This window comes from Callithrix jacchus, chromosome 14, assembly GCF_049354715.1.
Source record: "Callithrix jacchus isolate 240 chromosome 14, calJac240_pri, whole genome shotgun sequence".
NCBI lineage: Eukaryota > Metazoa > Chordata > Mammalia > Primates > Cebidae > Callithrix > Callithrix jacchus.
Window position 1 is genome coordinate 32420482 of NC_133515.1, and position 20689 is coordinate 32441170.

At 37.7% G+C, this 20689-nt stretch overlaps 1 long non-coding RNA gene across 2 annotated transcripts; it reads right to left on the minus strand.

Moving 5' to 3' along the window:
- Positions 1-5343: 5343 nt before the first annotated feature.
- LOC128929594 (uncharacterized) lies at positions 5344-19281 on the minus strand. Of its 2 annotated transcripts, none has more exons than XR_008476254.2 (4): positions 19128-19281; positions 6911-6985; positions 6431-6611; positions 5344-6066 (listed from the first exon to the last, which is right to left on the minus strand). It is a non-coding gene; the product is annotated as an uncharacterized LOC128929594 (long non-coding RNA). The 2 variants fall into 2 exon arrangements; XR_008476255.2 differs by having other exon boundaries at positions 6431-6615.
- Between the last annotated feature and the right edge of the window lie 1408 nt (positions 19282-20689).

The following is a 20689-nucleotide window of genomic DNA, read 5'->3' on the forward strand; positions in this document are numbered from 1 at the left end:
TGAATTAGCAAGAATCACTCTTGACCACTCCATCTTTGCCAATGTCATAGCCAAGCTTTATCTAACAAGGTCATGATCTACCCAACAGAAGTAAATGACAGAATAAGTCTCAGCTTTGCATCACATATTTATCATGATATTCATTCAAAAGTTGTCTTGCCAGGTATTGACCAAAGACATTAAAATGTCTAAATAAGGCACAGATAAGAGTCTTTAACTATAAGACTTGTAACTTATTGGTGAACTTTGAAATGTGAGCTGGCTTCAATGGAAAAGGGGAAAAAAATCCAGAGCCATTGGCACCAAATGTAGAAGAAAGGAAAATGAAGAGTGGTAAATACAATTTTCTAAAGAGTGCTACCACGAGGTCACTAAAGAAATTTAGACCTTAGAAATGCCAGTGAAATCCACACATTATTCTTCATCTGATACCTAGAAAATCATATTCAGTCCTTGATAACATTTTTGAGTGATATTAGATTAAATGAAGCTCATCTAGAGAATGACAAACGATGAGAGAATAATTTTTATATGAAGAACTATAAAAATATTTTAAATATTTAATACTGAAGTGCTGACATGGTGAGAACTCAAAGGTTTAAAACCAACACCAGAAGTATTGTGACTCACTAGAAAAAAGAATTACTACTAAAAACATAAAAATAAGCGAATTATTTATATAGAATGACATTACATAAAACAGTAAGTTTGACATTATTATTAGCAATTAAGAATTAGTGGAGTAAGCATTTAGTTCCAAAACTGTAGTGTGGAGTACCATGCAGTGGGAACCAATGGGCTTTGAAGAAGCAAAGACAGAAAGAAAAAAAAAAAGCCTTGATTTGTATTCAGGCTTTGTAATTGCTTTGTTGGCATGTAAACATTTATGCAAGTCATTTCATCTTTCTCAGACTCATTTTTTTTCTATATATATTGCAAATAATTCTTTAAATCAGTGAATTTTTTGTAAGGATATGTTAAGTAATACACAAAAGCACTTAGCAAACTGCTTGGCACGCATCAATTTCCTATAAATAGCAATATTACTAGAAGTAGGAGAATTCAAATATTGGATAATGCATTACTCTAGATGACATCTAAGTCATTTCTAAAATTTGTTATCAACAATATACCCAAATAGTTAATAAGAACTAAGCAACTTTTCTTTAAAGAGAATTGGAACGTTTTGAAGAAATATCACTAATATATTTTAAGATATAAATCTGAGGAAATAGGAAAGCTAGGGAAATTCTGAATTACCAGACCCTGATGGAGAACTGAGTCTCAAGTGGGAAGGCTAAGGCTCTGGCTGCTCTAACAACATATAGTCATCTTATTAACCAAGAGTTGTGAATTTAAATGGCATCAAAATTATAGGAGGTAAATGTTGGGCTCATATGGAATGTGATGATAGAAGTGAGATTCTGATAGCCAGAATCCTTGATGCACAAAATGAAAAATACAGAGTCATCATAGAGAGAGAGAGTAAAAGGAAGTTTAAAGATCTTAACCCAGACTCTAATAATAAAAATACTTAAGATGCTTTTTTATTCCCCAGAGAAGTTATAAACTCAGCCATGAACCCACTCATGTTTGTACATGATTCAGAAGGCACCATACTGAGTATTTGCATAAAAAGAGGCCCAAACAACCTGGGCAAAATCAAAGACCGATGAGTCAGGTCACACTTTGAATTGAGTTTAAAGTACCAAATTAATAAGCCATAAGGAAACAAATCACATGGATTACTGTAATATTATAACTGGAAAAAAATCATTGACAATATAATGGATAAAAATATAAAATAATTATGTTAACAACAATTTAATAAATAAAAGAACGAAGTATAATATGAGAAAAAAATGATCTACTATTACAGCGATAAGACATACTTTGAAAAGAACCTAATAAAATGTCTGTAAATAAAAACTAAGGTCATTAAAATTTTAAAATATCAGTGGATTTTTAAAATAATGCAACAGCACAGTTAAAAATAGATTTAGTAAACTGGAGATTAAAGAATGTACACAGAGTAAGTCACAGAATGATAAAGCTAGAAAATACATCAAGAGGTAGAGAGAATATAAGCCGAATATGACTGTGAATTCTTTAGACTTTGTGAAAATTGAAAATCCTCAGGTATGGGAAATACAGTATGTTCCAAGTTAAAGAAATACAACTAGATTCATACCTAGGCATGTTGTACTGAAATTGCAGAGTGCCATTAAAAAAAGATTTTCAAAGTTGGAAGAAAGAGCATGTAATATATGAGTTTTCTATTGCTAACAAAGGAGTAGAAACTTAGTGCTTCTTGACAAATTCATTATCTCATGGTTTCCATGGTGAGGAGTCTGAGCATCCTTGGGTCAGGTCTCACAGGGATGCAATCAGGTTATCAGCCAGGTACTTTTCTCATCTGGGTCTTGAGAGTCTCTTTTAGATTCTTGGCAGAATTTAGTTTCTTGCAGTTGTAGGACTAAAGCCTCCAGCTTCTAGAGGCCTGTCTTCATTGTAGGCAGTTCACAGCATACATTTTTTTTTTAAAGGGGAACAGAAGAGTACCTCTCTGTTTAGAAAGATCTATGTCCATCTTTAAAAAATTTTTACCTATACTCACTATGTCTAGGAGTTCAATTGTTTTGATTTTTAGATCCCACAAATAAATGAAAACATGTTTGTGTTTCTGTGTCTGGCTTATTACACATTACAGAATAATATCTATTTCCATCCATGTTATTGGAAATGACATAATCTCATTCATTTTTATGACTGAATAGTACTTCATTGTGTGTATGTACCACATTAACTTTATCCATTCATTTGTTGACAGTTTCTTGGGTTGCTTTTAAATCTTAGCTATTGTGAACAGTACTACAAAAAACACAGAAGTGCACGTATCTCTTCAATATACCAATTTCCTATATTTTAAGCATATGCCCAGCAGTGTGATTGCTGCATCATATGGAAGCTAAATTTTCAGTTTTCTGAGAAACTTCAAAACTGTTCATAGAGGTTGTATGCTTGATGGAGTGAATACCCAATTCTCCATGATGAGCTTATTTCACATTGCGTGCCTGTATGAATGCACCTCATGTACTCCATAAATATATATATATATCTTTTATGTACCCCAAAAATTAAAAATTAAAAAAGTTTTCCCTCATTATGTGAGTCTCATTCAAGGTCATTCCCCTTTTGCTTACTAAAGTTAACTAGTTTGACACTTAATTACATTTGCAAAACCTCTTCTACTTTGCCCAATAAGGTAACCAATGAAGGGAGTGTTATCCCACCTCTCCCATGTGTGTAGGGAGAAGATTAGACAAGGTAGGTACAGGAGAATTAGAAACTCAGACCAATTTAGGGTTTTATGTACAATATATAGATTTTTCTGGAATGGAATTTCTATTATACTAATTGTGAGTATCTCTATAGCAACCACAGAAGCTATCAATGAAATAATATTTGAAAATATTGAGATAAAATTACTGTGAATATAAATTAGGAAAATATGAAGAGTTGTTATCACTTCTCACCAAAGTAATTATAAAAATATATTTTGAAACAGAAATTAAACGCTAAAGGAAGAGCTAAAATATAAGAGTAAAAAGGAAGTTAAGGAGTAAAAACTAAAAGAGCCCCAAGGAGGAGGAGTAAAAAGTCACAAAATTTGTGGGTAAATCTAAGGAATTGTTGATGGTGATAATACATAAGACAGAAAGGGGAGTATTAGAATAAAATCCATGTTTCTTTCTGAGTTTAGTGCAAAGAGGTAATATTGATTAATTATAATCCTTTTAAAATTATGTATGCATGTTAAAATTATCAACCTCTTCAATAATAGACTTTGATTGCATTATTTCCGAATAAGTAAAAGCAGAAAAATAAGAGAGAGAAGGCAAATAATCCTAAAGAAGACATTAAATGAGGGGCTGGAAAAAAAATGTATAAAAAGCCATGTAAACAAAATCCACAAAATAAGATTCAACACCTAGGACCTGCTTACTAACTGATTTGCAGGAATTCTGTAAAAACAAAGATGAGCAGGCACAGATTCTCGGTTAAGGATAGGTCTAAATTTTTCAGTAAAGATCCATCCTGTAGAAAGTCATCAACTGCTCTGGAGAAAAGTAACAGCATATATAGACAAGTGGACTTGGAATTCTCTGTGATCATAGAGTTTGATAATGCTTTCACTAGGAGGTTTCCCTCCCATTGGACACTCCAAAATATCCTAATGCGAATAAATTTGGGAGACTAGTTTCTTCATTACAGGACTTTTCATAACTTTTAGTAAATTGATGGAAATTATAAATCCCTAAGAAAGAAGAATATAAAATGCAGTGTTTCCCAAAGTTACTTGCCCAGGTATTCCATTGGGAAGTGTTTTGTATATTCATTTTTACCAAGTATGTCATGGGTTTATTGCACCATTGAATACTTGTCCAGACAAATGCAAGTGAAATGAGAACAGCTTCCCTTTTTGTTTTGCAGAGTGTGCAATGGGAGTGTGACTCTTTTTTAGTGCCCTGCTGCTCAGACCTCTATGGGAGCCTATGGATGGGTAGGCTGTGGAGCTCTGACCCCACGACAGTGTCTAAGAGTGAACAGCTGAAGCCCCAGTGAGAGTGTGTTACAGGATGCTTTTAGTTTAGCCGTCAATTAGATCCCTGTCTGATCTCAAGGTAAAAGGGCATTTAGTATGTCTGGGTTCTTGCCTTGGTGTACCAGAAGAATCAGATGACACGTGGGCTCTGGGAATGAGTGCAAGGTTTTATTGAGTGGAAGTAGCTCTCAGCAGTTGGGGGAACCAGAAGAAAGATGGTTTTCCCCTGGAGTTAGGCCACTTGATGGTCTGGGCTCTCCTATAACTGCCCCTGACTCTTCGTTTTGCTGGCTGATTGCCTCGCTGGCATGCCAGTGTGATTGTAGCCTGGTGCATTCCTCTCGATATCCTGCTACCCATGTCGCAAAAATGCCTGTCCTCACCCAGGTTCCTGGGCAAAGGCCTGGGGGATGGAGCCCTAAGCCAGGCACCACTCCCTGCTCTACCCAACACTTTCCTTCCCCCTTCCCTATCATTTAAAGGGACCACACCCTTCCCTTCCCAGCATTTCCCTTACATATTACAAAAACCAGTCAGAAAACTCAATGAGTTATCATTGGAAATGCACTGACATCATTATGACACGAGACCACAAAGAGCAATTATGTTATTTAATGCCCCAGGAAAACATCACAGATCCCCCTGAGAAAGCACTTCACGAGCACATAACTTTTTTTGGACCATATAGTTTCCACCCACCAGTAACAGGCCTTCTAAGAATACAAACACTGAAAAACTAATTGAATATCTGTAATTTATTCAAATAAACATTCAAATCAGCCAAGATATCAGTTACCTTTATAGCATTTCTTCTTCATCTTGGAATTATTGTGTCTTAGTTTACTTCTCAATCAAATATCTATGTTCCATATGGCTCTCTCCTCTGATAAGCATTTTGGCAAAATGATCCCTGCTGATACATTAGTGAGGACTTTCTTTAATCATAAATAAAATGTTTGTATTTTTACATGGGGCTTTGGAGAACAATGTTTTAACTTCCTGGAGATGGTTCACTTCTCAGACCTCCTACTGTTTTGGAAATATGAAGAAGTTAGCATTGTGCCTAGAACATAATAAACCATCACAAATATTGCCATTCTTTTTATTTTTCTTGGCAGCTGAATTAACTTAGAAACCCTTTGGACCGCAGCTCCTCTATCTATTAAAAAGGGGGTAGTAATAGTAAGTCTCTGACTGTGTCACTGCAATGATTAAATATGATATGCGCAAGCCCCTGGTGTTGTCTGCTATGGAAGTTATTCCTTTCTTTCTGTGCAGAGGCCTAGCATAACTTTAGCTGCAGTTGAGTAGTCTTCAGATTAGCCTTTGATCACAGAATCTGAGAAAGAATACAGAAATAAATAAGCCACCGGCTAGTAAATAAACAGACTGGGTTCGACTGTTATCTCCAACATTCTTGAAGTGACTCTGAGCAAATCATTAATCTTCAGGACCTTTACCTGTAAAACGAAGATTGAAATTATATTATGTATGTGTGTATGTGTATGTCTGTATATACACACAGATACATATAGATCTAAAGTGTTTAATAAATGAGAATTATTATTCTTACTCTAAATCTACCCTTAGGAATCACTGCATTTGAGTTTCTCTTGATGTCGCCTATGCCCAGGGATTACTCTGATGACACTACTGACTAGAATTTTAACCCATGTCAGCCCCTTTCTAAAAAGACACCAGAGGAACAGAAGATCCTTTTCTACCTAGTCAAACTGAAGTCACATCTCCTTTATGGTAGGGTCCATTCTTCTACTTCTCCTTTTGCTTCCCCACAATGAACATTGTATAGAGCACAGTGCTTACATGTAGGGGAGGTGGCTGTGGTGGGAGGGAGTGTCCCTGTGTCCATGGTCTCAGGTTGCCCCTCTTGTCCTGTATGACTTTGGAAAAGTCACTCTCGGTGGAGGAAATGAGTGGACTGGGGCCACACCTTTCTCCTGCTGGTTCTTTACTCCTGAGGAGTCTCTCCAGTATTACTTGCCTTCTTCCTTGCATACATTTTTGAGAACAGAAAAAAGAAAAAGGAAAGATGAGGGACAGCAAAGGCAGACCCTCAGTGCAGACAGAGTTGTGATATTGCAGTAGAGAGAGGACTCCTAAAGGCCCTCCAGTCACATCTGCCCCCTGTTTCCTACCCTGAGGTTAGGTATTGAAGCAGGTAGAGATAGGCATTATTTATTTAACACACTTGGGGAAAGGTAAATAAACATGGTACATATCATCAAAACAGGTATAATTTACAGAATTCTTGAATATCCTCTTGCCTAAAGATATCTTCTTTACCAGAATCATAGGCTGCCAAAAATTCCATCCTTGGGGAGTTAGTCCTTTGGCTTCAAATAGGTGGCATGCGAGTTCCTAGGTAGGGTGCAAATGGGGGAGAAGCAGCCTATTACAATTATTATTCACTCATGTTTCAAACAGATTAATATTATTATTATTATTCATAGTATTTTAAGACAGAGTTTTGCTCTTGTTACCCAGGCTGGAGTGCAATGGCATGATCAGCTCACTGCAACCTCCAGCTCCTGCGTTCAAGCAATTCTCCTGCCTCAGCATTTTATCTAGCTTGGATTAATGGTGCCCACCACCATGCCCAGCTAATTTTTGTATTTTTAGTAGAGACAGGGTTTCACCGTCTTAGCCAGGCTGGTCTCAAACTCCTCACCTCAGGTGATCCTCCAGCCTCGGCCTCCCAAAATGCTGGGATTTTAGGCATAAGCCACTGCACCCAGCCCCAAACAGATTATTAAACCTTCTTTGAGGTTTCAGATAACAGAACACTGATTTAGAAATAACAGGGTTGGGGATAAGGAGAATGTGACAAGGGAAATGACTGTGAGACCTTGGACAGCAAAGGAGAGTGCTGAGCAGAAAGCTACCAAGTATCAATCAGTTACAAAGCTGGCCCTGGAGAAGGGAAAGTGAGGAGGGTGTACCTAAGGGTTTCTAATCACTAGGAAACCAGAGGGGAGGAAAACCATGAAGAAAAGATACAAAAAGATAAACTGCCCTCCATGGAACTATTGTCTTACCATCCTTCAAACCTGTGACATTCCCAGACCCTGTAATTTATGCTAATTTTAACAATTGTAATATGTTTACTTGGCTATCTCCAAGCTGTGAGGCCTAAGATACTCTAGGAAGAAGGGGCTCACAGATATTCACACTATGTATACACACACAACTTTCTTTGACCAGAGAAAGTCAGGGACCAGTTGGTACCAACTACAGAGAGAGAGAGAGAGAGATTGATTCTAGACATTCCAAATGTGCTCCTATCTCCTTCCTCTCTTCCAGGAAAGTCATGGAAGAAATGCACTGTCCACCATTGATAATACTGGGAGACATTAATGTACTTAAGTATTTGCTGGTTTGATCATTTTTTCCCCCCCAACTGGCTTTAGATGAAAAAAAAATTTCTCCTCTTCCTCTCCACAGACTCCCTAGCTACTTCCAAGTCATTGTCTATTTTTCAATCTGTACTTCGGTTTTAAGTCATCAGTCTCTTAGGATAACTTCATGGGTGGCCTTTTCCACCCTTTCGTGAGCAGGTTATTACGGCAGATTACTGGATTAGTGGTTAGACCACTAATGGTGGCATAAGACCATTTCCTACCTCTGTGATCATTGAGTACTCTCCAAACAATAATCTTTAAAGGCTTTTTCAGTTTCTTTATTTTGCAGTTTACCTAAGACTATTCTTTACTTTCAAAATTCTCCAAAGAAAATGGGATGCTATACCCTCAGAACACAAATAAACTTGCCCTAAATTTCCACCTTGGGATTTTACTTCTTTCCTTATTTCTATTCTAGATAAAGCTATGTTTATATTTATAGCTGTATCTATATATTAATGTAGTTACTTATATCTCAATATAAATTGCCTATCCCTATTTTTACACTCACACCAGAATCATTCATTTACCTGCAGGGCACATTCAACCAAATATGTTTTCTTCTTCTCTCTGTTCTCAACCTTTTGTCCCTTTTTTTAAAGACAAGATGTTTTCTGCCTAAGGCTCAAACCAGTCATTGTTTCTTTAGGCAGGAAACCTGAAGAGTCAGTTTTCTCACATGATGATTGGTTATTAAAGGATTTGGAGGCCTCTTTTGATTATGGGATCTGATACCTTGCTATCTGCCACCTTCAAGGAAGCTAAGAGCTTCCTCAGGAACAGCTGTAGGGTCTATAGGATTTCATGAGAGATGAAACTATTTACCTGATGATGTTTCTTAAAACTTCAACAAAACAAAGGTGATTTTTTTCCCTTGATCCATTTTCCATTAAAATCTTTTTTTTTTTTTTTTTTTTTGCTTACAGTAGGCCTGATATTAAAAAAGAAATACAGAGGTGTGTGTTTGAGCATGTGCATGTGTGTATGTATGACTGTGTAAGAGCATGTGAGAGTTTGTATACTTGTGTGTGAGTGGAGAACACTGTGTGTGTTGTATGTTTCTGAATATATATTTTCTGGCTCCGAAATATATTCCAAATATTGCTGTTCCATTATGCTCTACACAACCTGATGACCTTTCTGGAAATGTTTTTACCTGTCAACCACAAATGCACACACACAAAGCAAATCTTTGCCTTCCAAGGGATTGCTGGCAAAGGAAATTCATAATAGGTAATTGTGGTTTTGTATACTTTTATGGCATCACAATGCAAGGCCAGGCGATGAAAGGTCACAGAAGCCTTCCTCTAAGATAGTCTACCTGTCACAGTACTGAAGTTATAGAACATTATATAATAATGACTACCTGACCCAGGTATTTTTTTTATTTTGTGAACAAAAAGGGGAAAAGATAATCCACATTATTTTTTCTACTCTTTATGTAAGGTAATTAGTCAAACTCCTCCCTTCGGGAAACATTCACATTCCCAAAACCCCTCTTATCTAAGCCCTCTTTAACTGTCTGATTCTTTTTTTAATTGATATATAATATATGTACACATTTATGGAGTACATGTCATTATTTTTACATGCGTAGAATGTATAATGATCAAATGGCCTCTTTCCAACTTTCCTCTGATTTATCATTCCTGGGTTTGCTATTTAATAACCTCGTGCTCTTAAATAGCACTGAATCCTCTCAAACAAGGCACAGACTCCTTTGCCTGAAATGCAAGGGCCTCCACAATCCAGCTCAACACTACTCATCTAGCTGTATCCAAGTATATCAGTGATCCTCAGTTCTGGCTGTCCCAGCCCAGAATAAGTAAGTCACAGCATCTGCAGAAGGTACAAGGATCAACCGTCCCTCTCTTTTTAGAACTATGTTGCCCTGAGAGGCAGGGTTTTCAGTGCTCAAATCAGGAAAGTATTGAACAAATTGGTGCATTTGATGGACCTGAGCCCTCCATCAAAAATGGTTTCCCTGTTATCTCTGAGACTCACCCAGTGCATTTTTACATGGTACAATCATTCCACCAATCTTTGTCACCTTCATCTGTTGACTCAACCCTAAGGTGCTATTTTCTGAGCCTTTTGCACATTGTTCATCTTCCCATGTCTTGTCTAATACAAAGTGTTATCTCTCTGCCTGAATTAACTGCAAGTTTTCTCCACAGTTAATAAGAGAGCACACAGGCCCTCACCTTCATATCTGAGGCCTCTGCTTTGCTGTCAAACTGCCTCCATAGGAGAGATGAAAGCCCTGTTCTCTAACACCCACATAGAGAATCAAACAGCCTCCCCAACAGAGGAGTACAGCTTTCATCACTGATGAGTCCTTTATATTTATGAAAAGAATAGTTAACATTCTAGACTGGAGGATTCATATTTGGCATCAATCCACCATTTGGAGGCTTCACCATGAACAGTGAATAAACTATGTGTCATATATTTGAAGGACTACACAGTTATTCTTTTGGCTATTCTAAAACAAAGCAAAAGATACATTTCAAAGCAACTTGCTTTCTTTATCTATAGAAACTGTTCAATACATTTAAATTTAGGTCTCTTGAAAAGTCTGTCTACTCACCTCACTGCAAATACTTACCTGGTATATATGAATGTTTATTTGAATATCCATGTTTGGACTTCTGTCTACTTAGAGTGGAGCATAATATGGATTTTATAAATGTGTATGTGTCTTCTCTCTCCATTTTTTCTTAATAGTTTACCTTTTTTCTCATTTATTTTGCCAGAGTTTTCCAAGCTAATATCCCAGCAAAGAGAGAACACAAATAGAAAAAACAAAGCAGAGAGAACAAAATAATTCTTCACTCTTAAAATTTCAGCATAGGTATTTGAAACTCATAAAGAGCACAGGATTGAAGTATCTAGATATATTTTAGTTTGAAGAGTTTAACATTTGAAGGACTAAGTTAGCCATAAAAATAGCTTGAGAAAGACTGAAAAGGGAGTCGGCTCACCCTGTCCTCAGGTTAGATAAAGACTCTATGGTCTGGAGAAAAATGATGAAAGAGGAGAGGAGAGCCAGAAAGGGTAAAGGGGCTCGAACACTGGGAGATCCTGTACAGGGGCCCGTATGGACTAACCACAGAGCCAGGGTCACATCTGAAAGAGGATGCTAAAGGAACCCAGGTGTATTTGGGCAGGCCAGAACAAAGGGAGCACATGAAACACAACTCCATTAGTTAGAAAACTTTGTAGGGAAGTCTCTATCATCCCACTGTAGTTCAGAAGTAGAGAAATAGAAATGACTCTAACAAGGAAGCACAGAGGGTATGAAGCACCAGCAAGTTCTTTCTTGTTTCAGATTTGTTCAATAGAATAGCCAGATATTTCACCTGAAACTAGAAAGAATCAAAGGTGTGGCCCTCAAGGTTAGGACCAAAAGAACCTATATACTATCTTTATGATATACTTTGTTATGGATTATGTTCATTGGAAACTGAACATGAATTTAGATGCTTTAAGTGAATGCCTAACTGTGACCAGATGACCCTTCCTCCCAGGGTTGGAGATTTTCTCTCTCAGATAATTTAAATGCATCCTCAGGTACAGTGGGTGAAGATAAGACTCTAAATTAAAAAAAAAATAATTTCTGTGATGAACATTTTCTACTGAAACCATCCTACGAATTACCTGTCATTTACATATTTTACAGAGAGAGTAACTCAAAGCAACAGAGGGTATGAATTTGCCAGCGGTCAAAGGCTTCGAAGGTTGTAGAAATTGGACACAAACTCATTCTTGAACTCTGAACTTCAAGGACTTTTCATCATATGGCACTGTCTTCCCCTGTCTTTTTCTTGTTGTTGTTTTGTTTTTGTTTTTGTTTTTTGGGTTTATGTGAATCATGTATCGCTATCTCTGTTTTTTCCAGGTCCCAGTAAGAACAAATCCAGAGATCCCTGTTAGACTGTAAAATGGTTTGTTGATTAGAAGCAATGTTGCTGGGGATACTATGACAGTAAACAAGGCATCAGGTAAATCTCCAGGGCTAAAATTTAGAGAATGCAGGAAAGGCAAATCCATATTCTTACAGAGTTCAAAAATTAATATCTATTCCAGTGACAATAAATCACTTTCTTCTCTGTGGACAAAAAGGGATCTCATGTATTCGACCTGCCATGAGTTGCCAGTTACTGCCCTGGGGTTTAAGCCTGCTGTAATGTAATATTAATTTCTACTGCTGGCAGATGGAGTTCTCAGCAGTGGCAGTTACCTGAGCAGCCTAGTGAGAAATCCATGTTTTCGACTCTATGCCTCGCTTTCCTCCCTGTCATCTTAGCCACCTTTATTCATGAGTCCAGTGAGCAAATGTGGAGTGTCGGGGAAGAGAGGCTGAATAATACCAACAGCGATGATTACCTTGTTCATGTGATTACTGTGGCCACAATAGTCATGGGAGCATCCACTTGGGGGTACAAATGTGATGTGGTATGGCTCTGTGTCCCCACTCAAATCTCATCTCAATTTTAATCCCCGTAATTCCCACATCAGGTGAGGGGTCCCGGTGGGAGGTGATTGGATCATGGGGGTAGTTTCTCCCATTCTGTTCTTGTGATAGTGAGTGAGTTCTCACACATTCTGATGATTTTATTGGAGGCTATTCCCCCTCCTCATACTCTCTCTAGCCTGCTGTCAAGTAAGACATGTCTGTTTTCCCTTCCATCATGAATGTAAGTTTCCTGAGGCCTCCCCAGCCATGCAGAACTGTGAGTGAATTAAACCTCCGTTGTTTATAAATTACCCAGTCTCCAGCAGTATCTTTATAGCAGTATGAAAACAGACTAACACAAATTGCTCTTATATTCTGGACAACTTACAAAATTCATTCACGAATTGATTACCAAAACTGCCTTCTTAAGAATCTTCTGATATTTCTTTAATTCCAAGTTTCTAACCATCTTTCCAAATTATTATCCAGTTCTACCTGTGGAATTGATATACACCTAAATTGTCAATCATCCCTTCCTTCAAAGAAAGGTGAGCATCATATTTAGTTTTTACATTTTGCCCAATAGGAGTATTATCATAACTGTTGTTATTCAGGAGTATCTCTGAGTGAGACAATACATTTTTGGCTGATGTCAACATATTAGATTGAGTCATCTATAAATAAAACTTACTTGTTTTTTCCTCAGTTGATACTAGAGGAACACTTTATGAAGTCATAGTTTGTCTAGAAAAAATTATAGTAAACACACGGGAGTGGGCACATTGGGAGTACTAGTAATCTGATTATGTAACATGTTGGGAACTTTTCAAGAAGCTTATCTCGTTTTCTATTGATGTTGGTGGCCTACTGAGCACACTGAACTCTGTGGTTTACAAGTTCATGAGAGTAGCTCAAATGACAACTTGTTGACCCATTGGATCAATCAAAGTTCTATTAGAGAATCAGTACTAGTAGTATATTTGATGCTTCTCAATATCATAGAAAATGGACTTTTTCATTCTCATCTTTGTGTACATGCTTAAATACAGGTAAGCAACTGGCATTTGATAAGATCATGCCATCTTTTCAAGCTCTTTGCATTTATTGTGCAAAACTAAGAAATTTCTGGCATCTTAACTTCACTTAATATAAGCTGCTGTTATATTTCATTGTCAGTAAACAAGTCCTAGGTATTTGCTCATACAAATTAACAAACAGCTTCTCCTCCTGGACTTGAATCTCTTTTCGGTCCTGTGAGTCAAGCTGAGACATGTCTGAGGTCATGTAGATTGTAGGGTAGAATATGGAGAGAATGGATGTTCTCTTGCAAAAGCACTGATCACAAGGTCTTCAAATAAATCAGGAAAATCTCATCAGCCCTGTGGGGGTTGTGGGGAGTAGCTTCTTGTACTGTCTGGAGGAGTCAGTGAAGTTTGGAGGTTCAGAATACTCAAAATCAACTGTCACTTCAAACCCTCACCTAAGAATTTTTAGGCCTAAGATTTTTTCAGCCAATATCCTTATGTGTTTAGTCAAGACCTTGAATTGTCCCTATTTTATTTTATCAACTCAGAATTGGTCTCTGGGTTTGATGTTTAGTTACATGAACCCAAAGGAATACAAGATCCTTTTGAGGGCACTCATAGAAACTCTCTAGTTCTTTGTTCAGGACTTGAATCAGGATTTAAAACCTGACCCCATTACTTTCTTGCTTTGTGCTCTTCAGTTCAGTTGGAAGCAACCGCATGGCCTATTGTCACTATATTCTTCATACCCATCAACATGGCCCACATAAGCATAGCTGTTGCCTTTAATAGGTGCATCTTTCCCAGAAACCAAAGGCAATAATTTAATAATTCTTTCATCAGTAGATGTTACAGATTACCACCATTCCAATCTATCCTGCTAACCACTCTACCCTGCCTTCAATTCAGCAGATCAGATAAACAACTCCAAGCCCCATGTCCTTCATGTGTCTCACCTGAAATCATTCTGATACCAACTATTATACCTTTCAGTGTTCTTAGTTGCAGATGCCTTAGTCTCCTGTAGCTATATGAGGCAGAAAGGGGTTTATTACAGAGTTTCTAGTAGGCTAGATGATAGAGGCAAGAGAAAAGGCTTTTGGTAAAACAGGACTCTAGTAACAAAAACCCGCAGTCACTTCCCTGCTATGATGACACCTGTGTCGTTCCGCATCCTCCCAAGAGTCAGTCTCCATGCCGCCCCTTCACGTTGTCGACTTTCTCTTTCACTGTGTCAGGTGTTAGCTTTGCTTGTGCAATTTAGGTCACACACAGAAGGGATGCTGAAATTTCTTAGCTTTCCAGCTTCTGAAGAACAGGAAGATATACTAAAGAGGAGGTGGAGTTGGTAGTGAGTGAACCTATCTGCACAATGTAGCCAAAGTGCTTTGTGCTTTAAATGGGTTTTGATGGCAAAAGTCTGCCAGTCAATCATACTTTTATTAATATGAATAAATATTGTTAAATGTAACTCCTCTGAGAAGTATTCTCAATACCTTAGATACTTCCTTGCATTTAATTTATTACTATGCTATGTACTACCTTATATTAGTATCTGACTCTTCTATATGTATAAGTATAGAATTTTCTTTCTCTTTCATTAATGCCAATTCTTCAAGGAATGTGGGATGAACTTCTTTTATGCCCCACTAACTACTGGAAGAGAGCACATCAGAAACATGATGAGGAACATAGCTATTACCTCAGACATCAAGGACATATGCATGTCAGTAGATGTGTCATCTTAAGTGTCCACCTCTCTGATTTTGTATTTTGTACCCTGGAAATTGGAACCTTTTAAATAAAACAACATTTTAAAGCAATCGTTACAATTATAGAAATTATAAAATATTACATGATTAGGTGCCCTGCCAGAGGGAGCACTGCTAAAGAATCCATTTTTGTCATTTTTATATTTTGTTATTCCTTTTCCCCCTCTTTTCATGCTGGAGAAATGCTACATTTTATATTATAATCTACTATATAATATTTCTCAGATTTATTGAGAGATGCCACCCTTAAATGGTAAGTTTTGTTTGAGTAAATCCTACACTACCTAATTGTTCATAGAAAGGAATATAAAAAAATCCATGGATTTGTGGGGATCTTGTACCAGAGGCACGAGTACTGATCCAATACTTTGAGCCTGGGGCTAGGTATATAAACTTAAATAAATAATTATTAAGAACTGTGATCCTGGGAACCCAAGGAATGATGACACTTGCCCTATGGGATAAGGGATCCTTCTCTTTCAAAAACAACTGTGTCTTCTGTAGCACCTCAACAAGCAGTAACACTACCAGAAGAGTTGGCTGACCTGACCGTCAGCCTGTAAGTTACCAGTCATCAGCTGTCACACTATAGCAGTGAGAAACAGTGGCAACCTGGTTTCGATGGTCCAGGAACTCCTATAGAATGAAAAACGCCCTGGGATTCTGAGATAATTAAGTAGAAAAGGACTTAGACACTGAAATTCTTGCTGTTAAACAGGTGAGAGATTGAGCAGTCTCTTTGAAAAAATAAGAAATCTGAGTGTGCTAGATACCGTCAAGCCTGTGGAGCAATTCATACCATTTACATTTAGGTTGCTTTTCTTACTATTCAGAATTTCTGCCCTAACTTTTGTAATAAATATCTGAGCTTCAGGGATGTCATCAAAAATTGAGCAGCAACACTAAGTAATGTGTTAAAATTATCATATTATGATGCTCTATGCTTTTCTTTTCTTTTGGAGGATTGGGGTTAAATCACTAATATTGAGAAAATCCATTTATTTTATAATTGCTCTGTTAACACCTTCCAAGTTCTAGCCTATGGTTATTTCTTTGTGTATTACAGTTATTTGAAACATTTTACAAATACCAGCAAAATAAAAAACACCATGGACTTTCAGGACTGACTACAATTTACGTGATATTGTACTCAACTTCTAGCACTTTTGGGTAATTAATGGGTTTGGTTGGGCTTAAAAAAAACATAAAGCTGTTCATGGTTTTCTGAGTCTAACTACAAGCTGTGGGAGTCTTCAAACCAATGGAGACTGTGAGACGCTAATGAATTTTATATACAAAATGGGGACAGTGCCTCCTTCTCAGACTCAATGGATTGCCCAATGGATTTACATATATAGATAAGTCATTTGTACAAGTCTGTAATTCAGTGATCCTTTCCCTCTATGTGAACTTATAGCACTTATTGCTTGCACTGTTCATTAGGTAAAAAAGTATTCTAAGTGCCTTGAGACATTATGTTATGTAGCCTTGATTGCCTCTCTCTTAATCGAGTACATTTTCTGAAGAAGGCAAGTACCTGAATCAAAAGGCTGTTTGGGGGGCAAAATACAATAAATTGCCCATTGCAGCAGCCCTCTAAAATGGAAGTGTCACTAAGTGATGTTGAAACTCTGTGGTGGTCGATTTACATTTGTAATTATTATCCCTTATCATGCCCACTGATGCCTCCTTCTCTTGTTCATTCCCCTTCTGTGACTAATCTTCTGATTAAGATCAACTCTACTCCTGTTTCTGCCCCACTTAATCACGTGGCAGCTTTCTTCACTGCCATTTCACAGTTTCGCAGTGATTATAAATTTTATCATTCTGCTTAGAAATTAGGACTGGTAAGTTCAAAGCAAGCATTGAGACTCCCATTTTCTACCTTCCATATGTGGCAATTAAGAAAGAATAGAATTAGAGATGACAATTTGCCAACATTTAGGGTATATAAGAGACCTCCTACATAGATGATTTTATTCTAATTAACCTGCTGACTTAAAAAAAAGAAAAGGAATTATCCTTGACTCAATATATAAAAATAGTCATCTCTCTCCATCTGAAATAATTTTTTTCAGTTATGGCCCCATTTAACTTACAACCTGTGTTTTTACATAGCTAAGTATCTTCCATGCGTGGCTTCTATGTGCTGTCTCTACTCTGTCATATTCAATTAACTCCTAAAATCCCTGCTTCCTCCCTATTTGCCTGAGTCCCAATAAGAAGAACATGCATCTCAAGTTAGAATGGTTTATGAAAATATTTTTACAAAGATAATATCTGTAAGAGATGGTGTCATAACCAAGGTTAGTATTATAGGAGCCGTGAGAGCCACCACTAGGCCCAAGAAGATAAGAAGATGAAGTACTTACTGGAACCCAGAAGGAGAAAGACATAGACAGGACACCTTAGAGGCATAGCGATTCCTAGACCATGCCAGCCCAAAGTGACCCTACTGGGAGAAGCTGGGAAACAGAGATCCTGACTTTTGTCTTCTTCCTCCTTCTAATCTTATTATTCCCCTTTGGAAAAACCCAATAAAAGCCAGACGACAAGGGAAAACATTGAAGAAATATGCAGGTCAGCTTTTTTAGCCTTGAGGCAGTAAAGAAGGGCAGTGAAAGTGGATATGGGGTTGGAAGACATGAGACACATTTCTCTTTAATATTCTACTGGAATTATATCGCCAAAAAGGCAAGTCCTCTCTAGTTTTCATATCCATTGGCCTACTTTTTAAATGTATTTATATTATCACCTCATTTATTTTGCCTCTTTTCCTCTGGATTCCATGACACCCTTCACTCCTCATCTTTATCTAGACCTTGGCTTGTCTTTTATTTACTGTCTGCACACCTATTTTTCCTCTTCCAGGCTCTCCAAGGAGAAACATCTGATATGCTTTCTGAGTGTGATCTGTCCACTAAGTCATCTAGCACATTAACACCAGCTTCATACCACTAAAACACAATTCTCATCATGACATTTTTCTTCCTAAACTGTTTTGATAGCTCCTTCATGTCCAGAAGATACATTCCAAAAACCTTTCTTAATTTAGACTCTGCTTCTCTTTCCACACTCAGCTTCTGCTCCCTTCTTCCATCTCTTGTGTTCAGCCAGACTCTCTAATTCCCTAAGCATATTCATGCCACTAAGATTTGAAAATACTGCCCATTCTGTCTTAAATCACTGCTGTCTCTTTTCTGCCTAATGCACTATTTTATCCCTCTAGACCTAGTTCAGACATGCGTGATCTACGATTTCCCCTTTGCCTCTTCCCAAGAGGAATGGATCCCCTTCCCTCTGCTGTGTTTCAGGGGTAACCTTTGGTAGCCCTTTGCCCTAATTTCCATTTGGCACCAAACGTAAAAGCTGTAATTACTCCTCCCAGTTAAACAGTGTTGGAGGTAGGAACACACAGTGCTTCATCTATCACCAAGAATATATCCGGGTGCTTGGCACATGGAAATTTTCCTAAAGTAACTGCTAAGTAAATGAAAGGTGACTAGCCTGATATATTAATACCACCTTCCACCTGTTACCTGAAGAGAAATCTTTCTGTGCATTAGCAAGCATCTTCATATGTAACATGAACTGTGGTCAGATGGAGCCCAGGAATAGCCATGGGATCCACCTAAGCATCCCTCCTATGGGGTGGATAACAGACGAGGAGCTGGTTCAGATGAGGCAAAGTTATCATCTGCATTGGGGCAAGTATCCACTGGTGGCAACTCTGTCTACTGAACACAGGAATTTCTCTTTTGTATTGAACCTGCCCAATCAACGGGCAGAAAATTCTCTCTTGTAGGGCTCCTGAATATTCAAACAGTGTCCTTCAGGTCCACTTACCTGTCTTACAGCAGAACAGACTCCTTTCTGTTGGACTAGTACCAGCAGCCTGCTTTCTGGGCCCCACCTGGTGACCCCAGTGTCATGTTCCTCCATCCTCCTACATTCCTGCCATTCTTTCTTCTTTCATTCCTTCTCTTCATACCAAACTCCCAACTATGAAGTTCATCTTTTCCTTTTATAGTAAATTCTGGTGCTCCCTTAAAGTGGCACTCAACTAATCAGTGAATGGAAAACTGATCCCCTTTTCTTCCACATTATACATGGCCCATTGCCAAAAGATAACAGGAGTGGGAACAAATGTGTTCTTTTTTTCTAAGGCAGTAAATACAAGGAAGTAAAACAAAAGGTGTTACCATATGAAACCAGGACAAAAGTTCATGTCCAATGGTGATAGCTTTACCTAAGGTTAAAAGTTCTGAATGCCTGTCATTGAACTACCCACTCCCTATGTGGTGACAAGTTACCACCCCCATATGGTTGACAAGATCAACCCTCACTATGCACAGTCTAGTTTCCATCTAAAGAAATGACTCCATATGTACCAGTAGAGTTCTCATTTAAGTCTTTAAAGCTTTCAAGAACACTAGTTTACATGCAAATTCTTCTGATGTGGCAGTTACCTTAATTGGGCAATACCTTAATCGGTGGTTAATAGCGTCCTTTAGTTTACAACCCTCTGAATGCAGAATAAATAAGGGACCAAGGAAAAGCATCTACTAGTCATTTGGATGTGGAAAGGAGAGTTGTTGAGTGGGATTTAAAGAGTTTCAGAAACTTTAACGACTTCACTATTTTGCTAAAAGGCGAGGTTGAACGTGAATTTATTTATTTATTTTTTGTTAACCTGATCACTGCTAAATGTGTTTTTCCTCTTTCTCTCCCTTCCCAGCACATCTTTTACTAACTGGAAACTTAGCAGTGCAAGAACTCTTATTTCTGTTGCCTTAAGCATTGGATAATTATTTGGGCCAATTTTGTACATGGGGGAATTACAATACTCTAGGCAGTGACATAGGTTTCAGTTGGTGTATAATAGCTGAGAAAGTTTCTCATTATTTCAAAAATAGCTGCTGTTTTCTTTTTCTCAGTTCCAGACTACTCTGAACACATATCAATTAGGAAGTTCCCATAGGTATTGCAGTGACGGTCTCGATTGAACAAAACAGTTGTCCTAATTCTTCATGTTTTATAGGTCAGTTGTAGAATTCCAGGCCTTCCGAGTCTTGATATATTATGAAAATATCCACCAAAGAGAAAATTTATTGACTGGATTACAGGATGATTCTTCTCCTATTGGTTTTAGACCAGGCCAAAATCACATCATCCAAATCAGTTCTCATTTCTCTTTTTCTTCAAAATTGTAAGTAGCTACTACAACCCCATCTTTTCTAGAACACACTGGACACAGCAAAATGCAGAATACTTGCAGGGAAAATCAAGACAGTGGTCAAACATTAGTGCAGCAGAAGGATAGCTTGTGTCAGATTGTTTCTAGCTACATGTCAGAAATGATGAAAATAAAAGGAAAAAATGTTTTTCTGTTTTATTATGTCCACTTG